The sequence below is a fragment of the Pelobates fuscus genome, chromosome 3, assembly GCF_036172605.1.
Source record: "Pelobates fuscus isolate aPelFus1 chromosome 3, aPelFus1.pri, whole genome shotgun sequence".
In the NCBI taxonomy this organism is placed as follows: Eukaryota; Metazoa; Chordata; class Amphibia; order Anura; family Pelobatidae; genus Pelobates; species Pelobates fuscus.
This window is the reverse complement of record NC_086319.1, coordinates 258437969-258447801: the sequence shown is the minus strand read 5'-3', so window position 1 is coordinate 258447801 and position 9833 is coordinate 258437969.

Genomic DNA, 9833 nt, shown 5'->3' with positions numbered 1-9833 from the left:
ATGAATAGGGGATGGCGTTCAGATGAGCGCACCGCACGTGTAGCCTCTAGATAGGCCTTCAAACAATCCACCGGGCAGAGCGCCGGACACAACGGGAATCTAGGATATACGAAGGATTTGGACGCCGACTTAGTTCTCCTAGATATGGTGAAAGTAACGCCATCCGGCGTAAACACAAAGGCACCCCAGTCAAGAGCCCTAACATCGGAGACTCTCTTACAAGAGACCAGGCAAAACAGCATAACCATCTTGGAGGATAGTTGTTTAAGAGTCAAGTCCTGGTTAGGGTACCAATCCGACAGAAAACGCAACACAATGTTGACGTCCCAAAATGTCGAAAACCGCGACCTAGGCGGACGGACGAAGCGAATACCCTTGAGAAGACGGCATACAAAAGGATGTTTGCCGATGGGTACACCTTCCAACCCACCATGACCGGCCGATATGGCCGATCGAAAAACATTGATAGTCCTGTACGCCTTGCCTGAGTCGAACAGGGCTGTAAGAAACCCCAGTATCAAATGGAGAGGGGCAGATATGGGATCCACTGCCCGTTCCATGCACCAATCAGACCAAGACTTCCATGCAGCTCGGTAAGCTGATCGTGTGCCCGGAGCCCAGGCGTTATCGAGGAGCAAGAGAGTCGACTGTGGAACGTCAGGGACAAGCCAGCGTCCCCTGAAAGGAACCATGCTACCAGGGGCAATTGGTGCTGGAGCACCAATTCGTGCGAGTTCCCATCCGGATCCAGAAGGAGGTCCTGGAAGTTCGGCAACAGACGAGGGAAGTCTATGGACAACTCCATCAGACGAGGGAACCACGGCCGTGATCTCCACAGAGGGGTGATCAGGGTCAGACAACAGTCGTGACGAACCAGCTTCGAGATCGTACGAGCGATCATGTTGAATGGGGGAAAGGCATACAGGTGGCCTGGAGGCCATTCTTGAAGAAAGGCATCCGTCGCCACTGCCGCCGGGTCCGGTCTCCAACTGAAGAACCTCGGTAACTGAGTGTTCAGTCGAGATGCGAACAGGTCCATCTCGAACCGACCCCACAGCCTGTTTAGGCTTTGGAAGACCGAGGCGTGCAAATGCCAGTCTCCCGAGTCTCTCAAATGTCTGGAGTTCCAATCCGCACCTGAATTGTCCAGACCCGGAATATGTTCCGCCGTCACCGAGACGTTGTTTAGGAGGCAGAACTGCCAAAAGTCCTTCGCCAGCAGAGCCAACATTTTGGACTTGGTTCCGCCCAAGTGATTTATGTATCGGACTGCCGATACGTTGTCCAATTTGAGGAGAACACAACAGTTCGCCTTTCCAGGGGTAAGGCTGCGAATCGCAAAGGCCCCCGCCAGGAGTTCCAGGCAGTTGATGTGTAACGACTTCTCTGCGTCGGACCATCTGCCCCCCGTGGAGATGTCGCCACAACGAGCCCCCCAGCCGTGCAAGCTGGCATCTGATTCTATGACCACGTCCGGAACGGAACCGAAAATTGCTTTTCCGTTCCAGGCTTCCATGTGTGCCAACCACCATACCAGCTCGTCTCTGGACTCCTCGTCCAGACAAAGTCGGGATTCGTATGATCGACCCGAACGTAGGTGTGACCCTTTGAGCCGTTGGAGAGCCCGGTAATGTAAGGGGCCTGGGAATATCGCCTGAATGGAGGAGGCCAGTAGGCCGATGATCCTCGCCAACTGCCGGACTGACAAGTCCGAAGCGCGAAGAGCTCGACGGAGCTCCTTCTGGATGGCTTTTATCTTGGATTCTGGCAAGTACAGGAACTGCCGCACAGAATCCACCTGGAACCCCAGGAACTCCATAGACTGGGCGGGTGTCAGGACCGACTTGTCCCAGTTTACCAGAAAACCTAGGTTCTGTAAGAGGTTGATCGTCCAGTCTAAATGCAACTTCAGGCATTCCAACGACTGTGACATGATCAGGATGTCGTCCAGGTAAATAATTAGTCGAACCCCTCGGGTACGGAGGAACGACACCACCGGCTTCATAACCTTGGTGAAACACCAAGGAGCCGAGGAGAGGCCGAACGGAAGGCATGTAAAACGCCAACGCCGTCCGTGCCAGGTGAAGTGCAAGTAGTCCCTGGATTCTATCGCTATTGGAACCGTGAAGTATGCATCCTTCAGGTCCAATTTGGCCATCCAATCCGACTGTCTCAGGAGGTCTCTGAGACAATGGATGCCTTCCATCTGGAAATGTTGGTAGCGTAGGAAGGCGTTGAGAGGGCGAAGGTTTATCACTGGGCGGACACCGCCCCCTTTCTTGGGTACAAGGAAGAGATTGCTCGTAAAGCCTGGAGTGGCGAACGGCAATTCTTCGATGGCGCCCTTTGAGAACATCTCCGCGACTTCCGCGGAGATCATCGCGTCCTGCTCCCGTGGGAGGGACAACTCCCTGGGGGTATACGTTTGGACAGGCAGGGAAACAAAGTCTAGTTGGTAACCCTTTACGCATTGCAGAACCCAAGCATCTGAGGTAATAACTGCCCACCTTGGGTAAAATAAGGCTAGCCTCCCCGCCACCCGAACCTGATCGAGAAGGGAAGAAGGGGTACTCACCATAAGGGCGTCTGCCCGACGACCCACCACGGGGGTATCTAGAGCCCCACGATCTCCCTCTGGCCGGGAAGAAAGGAGGCGTTTTCGGGTCCTGGAGCCCACGAGAGGGGAAAAAGGAACCTCTGTTGGCCCTGAATGAGCCACGGAAACCACGGCCGGGAGGACGGTTCCTGCTACGCCCGGCCCCACCGAAAACCTTGGGCGCGAAGACGCGCTTCATATTAGCTTGCGCCTTGTCAATAGCCGTAAAGGTTTTTACATAGGACCCCATGTCCTTCACAAAGGATGTGCCGAACAACATCCCCTCATCGGCTGAGTCAGGTTCAGCTACGGTCATAGCAGCCAGTTTAGGGTCTATTTTCAAGAGAATAGCCTTGCGTCTCTCGGAAGACATAGCCGTGTTGGCATTCCCCACAAGGCATATAGCTCGCTGGACCCACCCGATGGCCACGTCCATATCTAGAACTGAGTCGCCATTACGGGCTGCCTCGAGGAGCTCGTACAGTTTAGACAGGGGGCCCAGCGTATCCAGAATTTTATCCTGGCACCCTTTTAGTGAGTGATCAAGACCCTTTTTAGGCTTCCACCCAGATCTATTAAGAAATTGGGCAATTTGAGGGTCCACTTCAGGGGTCTTACAGGCAGCGCCAGGGAGGGAGGGTCGTGGGCATTCGGCACGCAATTTATTGCGGCCTTCCTTTGACAGAGGTGTGCGAATCCTCTTAGCCACATACTGGGCGATATGGTCCGGAGGGACCCATTCGGCAGACCGCGGGTGACGCAGGTCGTCCGGGTCAAACAGGGGGTTCCCCTGTGGGTCTAAAAGCCCTTTATCATTATCCCCAGCGGGGTCAGGCACTTTTCTACGGGGGACGGCAGAGGACCCCGAAGGGGTGACACCCGTAAGGGGTTGATCCTCGCCAGACTCGTCCTCCCCATAGGAGTCATATTCCATAACATCGGAATCATTGTCCACACTCCGGTCGGTATCCGACCCATCATCCAGGGCTCTAGCCCGTTTCCACAATCTAGCCTTTTTAGCCCGGCCAGGGGCTCTTGTGCGCGTGGGATGCGCGCTATCTGCGACCGCCAAAGGCGTGTCAGTCATGACAGGCAAAGCCTGCATCGAGGAGTGGGACCCGAGATGTCTAGCCTTTGCCTTCGCCTTACGGGCACCCGGCACAGTCAGGGCAGGGGAAGGGGACCCCGCACCCAGGGGGTTAGGGGCAGCCATAGAAGGCAAGAGCACAGACTGAAGTGACTGGGCAAAGGAGGATGAGACAGTCCCCATAGCGGAGGCAATAGCCTTTTCAAGGGAAGAAGCCATAGTAGCTTCCAACAAGGCCTGGAGTTCCTGAGAGGCCATAGCGCCCTCGGGATTATCTATCGTAAAATCCCCAGAAGGGACATTAGGCCCATCTTTGCAATCCTGCATAGTGAGGTACAACAGAAGCAAAATTGAATACTAGAAAAAAAATGGGTTGATTAACCCAGTAGAACAGAAAAATGGCTAAACCTGATCGTTGGTGTAGCAAGGGGACCCGTAGGAAGGGACCGACCGCCCGGCACAGCAGGGTGAAACGAATGATCGCCCAAAATGGCCGCCGCACGTGTCAGGGTGTGCCCGTGGACCGGCTCCAGGCGGGGGAAGGGGCGCGTGCACCCACCCGCGTGGGCAGCCCGCGAGAGTGGAAAACGAGCACACTCAGTCGCGTCCACAGAGAAAGGGGGCACGCGGCTGAGATAGCGCCGAGAAGCGGCAACAGGGGCGGTATGAGGGAAAACAGCCCGCGGCGGCGGGCAAAGCCCCTAGGGGAAACCCCCAATACACCAACGATGTAGGTACTAGATAGTAATCAACAATAAATAAAAACGACAATAATGAAACAAGCATAAGCAAAACATGAATCACAAGTAAACAAAATGCAATGAGTAGGAGAGCTCAAGTAAAATACTTAGCTGTCTGAGGAAGCAGCAAAGAAAGAGGAGGATTGTGGGAGACACAGGACTTATATAGCTACTTCCTCTGTTATGTGATTGGCTACTCGTTATGCCTGTACAGTTTTTTCTTTCATTTTTGATAATATTTATATTCCTCTATCTTTGCTGCTGAGGAAATAAAGAAAGAGATATGCATAATAGGAGCCTCCGTGTCTTTAATAAAATCAGATAGCATTGGATTTGAATATACTTTAAACGGCTAACCTGTCACTACACAGTTAATAGCGCACACTTGACATGGGAAAGAAAAACAGACTTATTGACAATATTATCGGTTTTCTTTTAAAGCATTGGACAGGCACTTTACAAAAAGCAGATTCAAATTACAATTATTTGTTGTCATGAAATTAGAATAAATGTTAAGTTTTATTTTGGATTCACTGTCCATATATCACATTTTAGTATCCATCCAACAAGGGTTATTTCCCATTCTTTAGGGATTCTTATGTTTTCTTCTGCTACTAGTATATCCTAGAATGGTCAGAAATGGTCTCTATTGGCACTGTGTACAGTGAGGGCATCACACATCCCCACCCCATTTAATTGAGGGTTTTCTCAGGTGTACCAAGAAACAAGACAAAAATAAAACAAACAAGTAGAACATAACAGAGGTCCCAAATCAGGACAAGTTTAAAACAAATAGTTGATTCAGTCTCAAGGCCTTGCCCAAAAGAGTTCCAGAGACAACCTAGACATACTGCTGTGACGCATGGTGCGTAAAACTCACCAACACTCTGCTGATTCCATAGCTAAAGAGTTCCAGACTTCCACCGATATTAATATCAGCACAAACACTGTGCAGAGGGAGCTATGAGGAGTGGATTCCCATGGCCGAGCAGCTGCAAATAAGCCTCACATCACCAAGTACAATGCCAAACGTTGGATCGAGTGATGTAAAGCATGCTATCACTGGGCTCTGGAGCAATGCAAACTGTTCTGTGGAGTAGCTAATCACGTTTCTCTGTTTTGCTGATAGGCAAGCCAGGTTTTGTCGGTTCCCTGACTGCATTTTGTCAGTAGTAAACTTTGGTGGAGGAGGGATAACGGTATGGAGCTATTTTTTATGAGTTGGACTAGGCCCCTTACTTCCAGTTATACTTTGTTTTCTCAGATAAGTGGGAACAAATGCAGAGGTAAAGATTAAGGTATAGGTCACTTTAAGATGATATATATATATATATATATATATATATATTTATATTTATAAAATATTTTACCAGGAAGGATACATTGAGATTTCTCTCATTTTCAAGTGTGTCCTGGGCACACAAACATGTCATTGTTAAAATACAATACAATATAATCTTTTTCAAAATACAATATACTGGTACATATATAAATTCAACACAGAAGAGGTAAGAAATATAGTCAACCATGATTGCAGGTGCATTCTGTATTGAGGTATGTTGCAATGGATCTCTTAAAGGAATTAAGATTAGATGAAGATTTGTGTCTGTGAGATTATTCCATAATTGCGCTGCTCTTTAGGAACATGAGGATTCAGACGCTTTCTTTTTGTATTGAGGTAGACTAAATACAGTGCTGGTACTGGATCGGAAGTTATAGGAGGTGGGAACAGCTGGGGAGAGCATTCTACACAGGTAGTGTGGGAACTTCCCAGAAAAGCTTAAAGGGTGGGTCATGTAATTACATTGTAGCACAAAGCCACAGAATAAGTTATGCAACATAGTAAGTTAATGAAGATGGGTTTGCGGCGCAGGTGTATACACTAATCCCCATATTCAATGAATATTCAATGGCATTAGCATTTTTTGCACAATTTGGTTCCTCACCGCGGGGCTTAGGCAGTATTTGTTTCTGTACAGGGCACCTAGTTTTGGAAACATTTTTGATGAGTTTTTCAATGTGAAGACCAAAGGATAGATTTAGGTCTAGCAATGTGCCTAAGTATTTGAAAGAACGGACTGTGGTCAGTGTGTTATTTGATTTTGTGCAGTCCCAAAAATTATTGTGACAGTTTTGTCATTATTTAGGAAAAGTTTGCTATCAGCAATCCCCTTTTCTGGATATTAAATTATTATTATTATTTTTTTTAATTTAGTGATGGGAGTTGCAGTGAGGATAAAGCTTGTATTTAGATCAGGTAAGCAGGATACAACATTTTTGTAAAGCAATTACGTCCTTATACTAAAGGCAGCAAATTATAAATGTTAAAGGTATAAAGTAAAGTGTTCCTATTGAAGGATCAAAGTATAAATATACTGAAAGCAGTAAGCAAAGCGTTTATACTAAATGCTGCAAGGATGTATAGGCAGACACTTTGTTGATCGCAAGCAGAGGCTTATGCACTGAAGACAGCAAGCAGAGGTTTTTAACTTGGAGGCAAAAGAGAGTAGTCAAGGCAATTTCCAATTTCAAAGGGGTTGGAGAAACAGCAAGTCAAGTGTTCAGGTAAAGTATTTCAATACAAGGTTCAATCACAAGAAGGGAGCTTGAGGGCAACTTTAAATCTAATTGAAGCAAAATAACTGAGTGATTCAAAGCTGCCACTGCATTCATTTTAAAGCTCCATATCATGATGTCATGGGCAGAGTTTCATTCAGGGGAACCCAGAAGAGTCATCATGGACCTGGAAGTTCTGAAAGAAGAGAAATCTTCATGCTTCAGCATACTAAGATATTTTAGACATGCTTTAAGCTTTGTGGGAAAACAGTTTTGGGAAAGGCATTTTCTATTCCAGCATTACTGTGCCCCAATGCACAAACCAAAGGGCTATAAAGACATGGTTGGATGAGTTTGGTGTGGAAGAACTTAGCCACATTAAACACTTTAGGGATGAACGTCAACGGAGATCGTAAGCCAGGCCCTCTCGTCCAACATCATTGCCTGGCCTCACAAATGCTGCCCTGGATGAATGGGCAAAAATTCCCACAGAAACAAGTGTCCTCCCCCCTCCTTAGGGGTCCCCTCCCTCCCCTGTTCCTTAGTGGTCCTCCCATCCCTGGTGTGCCTTTTACCTCGCTGTGTAGTGTGGCCGAGCGGAGCGGCCTGTGGTATAGGAGCTTCTGTTTCCTGAACCAGGCCGGTCTGACAGGAAGTGATCTCTCAGTGAGCACTTCCTGTCAGACCAACCAGGTATATGAAACTGAAGCTCCTGTACCGTGGTCCGCTCTGTTTGGCCATGCTACATTGAGTGACTGGTAGGATGGAGCGCTCTGCACTTCCCTCCTGCCGGTTCCATGAATCTTGCACCCCCAGAAGGCCACCTGTGCCACCTTATGGATGCACTGCCCCTGGCTGAGAAGTGCACTTGCCGAGACTCTTTTGGTGTAATGGTCCCAGCAGAGTGAATTACCTGGGACAGTCTCCAACTTGCCAGGACTGTCCCAGCAAAATTGAAATGCTCTAAAAAAAACTTGTGGAAATCCTTCCCAGAAGAGTGGAAGCTATTATTGCTGCAAAGGGGTGTCCAAATATATATTACTGTCTATGTATTTAGAATGTGATGTCAACAAAGTCTCTTTTGGTGTAATGGTGAGGTGTAGCTGAACTGGAAAACAATCTGTAACAGGATTATTTACTAAAATCTGAATTCTGAGTGAAATTCAAATTTAAGTCCATACTTGCTGAATTGAAAACATAGCTGACTTTTTTCCCAGTTTTACTATTTTGACCTTACATTTTAAATTAATTTGAAATTCACTATGAATTCTCAGTATAATGATTAACCCTGAAAAATAATTAGCAACTTAAGATACATTTCAGGGAAGCTCTACCCTACCGGAGTAGAATACACTCCCCAGCTGTTCTGACTGCCTATAACCTCCGATCCAGTACTAGCACGATATTTAGCATACCGCAATACAAAAATATACTGTCTCAATCCTCATTTTCCTACAGAGCACCACAATTATGGAATAATCTTCATTCAACCTAAAGAGATCTATGGTGTGGCGAAACCGACCTCGCCACGTGTCCTTGGAGGGGGCTGCTTGCCCGCCTCTTGCCTTCTGACTATGGCCTGGGAAGATGTGGCCCTTTAATTACAAGATTTGGGCATAATGGATTGTTGTTGTGCTGTTGCTGGCCCTTTAACTCCCAGAGAAAGGATTTGTACTTTTAAATTGGCACTTCGAATGCCGTCGAAGTGCCGAAGTAGTCGAAGTGGCCACCATTCGAAAAACGAACACGTGGCGGCGGCCATCTTGGTTTATTCAATGCGATCAGCGGTATGTGTAGCCAAATTCATGGAACTGAAATCGGCTACACAGTTCCGCGAACACCGCTGAGCCTTACCTTCTCCCACAATGATTTTGCAGCCGCAGAGACTAAGTCCCGTTCAAAGATTCGAACGCATGTTCGAATGGGACTTAGTCATTTTTTCAGCCTGAAATAGATCGACCGCACAGCCCAAATCTATGGAACTGTTTTGGGCATGAAAATGTGCTTGCGGTTGGTCATAAAGGACTTCCATCTAACTTTTTAACCCCTGAACCGATTGCCCTGATTTTTGAGTATGTTTATTTCCTGCATGCTGATTATGAAAATGTATGTTTTATGTTCGTGGCATGTATATTTTAGAAGTTATTAATATTGTGTAAAAACTGTATTCCTCTGCCTGGGATAACCCATTGATATTACCCATTGTGTTCAGAAATCATATCACAGGCAGAGGGGAGGATTTTGTGTGGGAGTGTCTGTGTGTATTGTACGGATTAATTGGTTGTTCTGTAAAACCCTGTGGGCTGTACTGTGTTTGTGGATTGGGAATAAAAGAGGCTGTATGTGCCAGTACAGTCAGTTCTGCTTGACCTCAAAACGAAGTGTCTTCTCGTTATTGGGGGAATTGGATTGTATGCTGATTGCCAGGAGTGTAAGCTGATTGTAGGTTTTTCCTGTTCAGCTGTTTGCAGCATTCATATGCCTGAGAGCATTCGTATGCTGCTCCGGTTCGGTGGTTGTGGTGTCTGCTGCAGTCCTCAGGAAGCGCTAGGAGCATCCTTCAACGGAGGTACCCAGTCGGGGTGCCCGTCGATCCGTTACATATGGCAATATACCTCAGCACAGAATGCACTTGTCATGGTTGAGAGAGAGAGAGAGAGTGTGTGTGTGTGTGTGTTTATATATATATATCTATATCTATATATATATATATATATATATATATATATATATATATATATATAGTTTGTAATATTGTATCCTATTGTAACAATGCAATGTTTTGTGGACCCAGGACATACTTGAAAACGAGAGAATTCTCAATGTATTCATCCTGGTAAAATATTTTATAAAT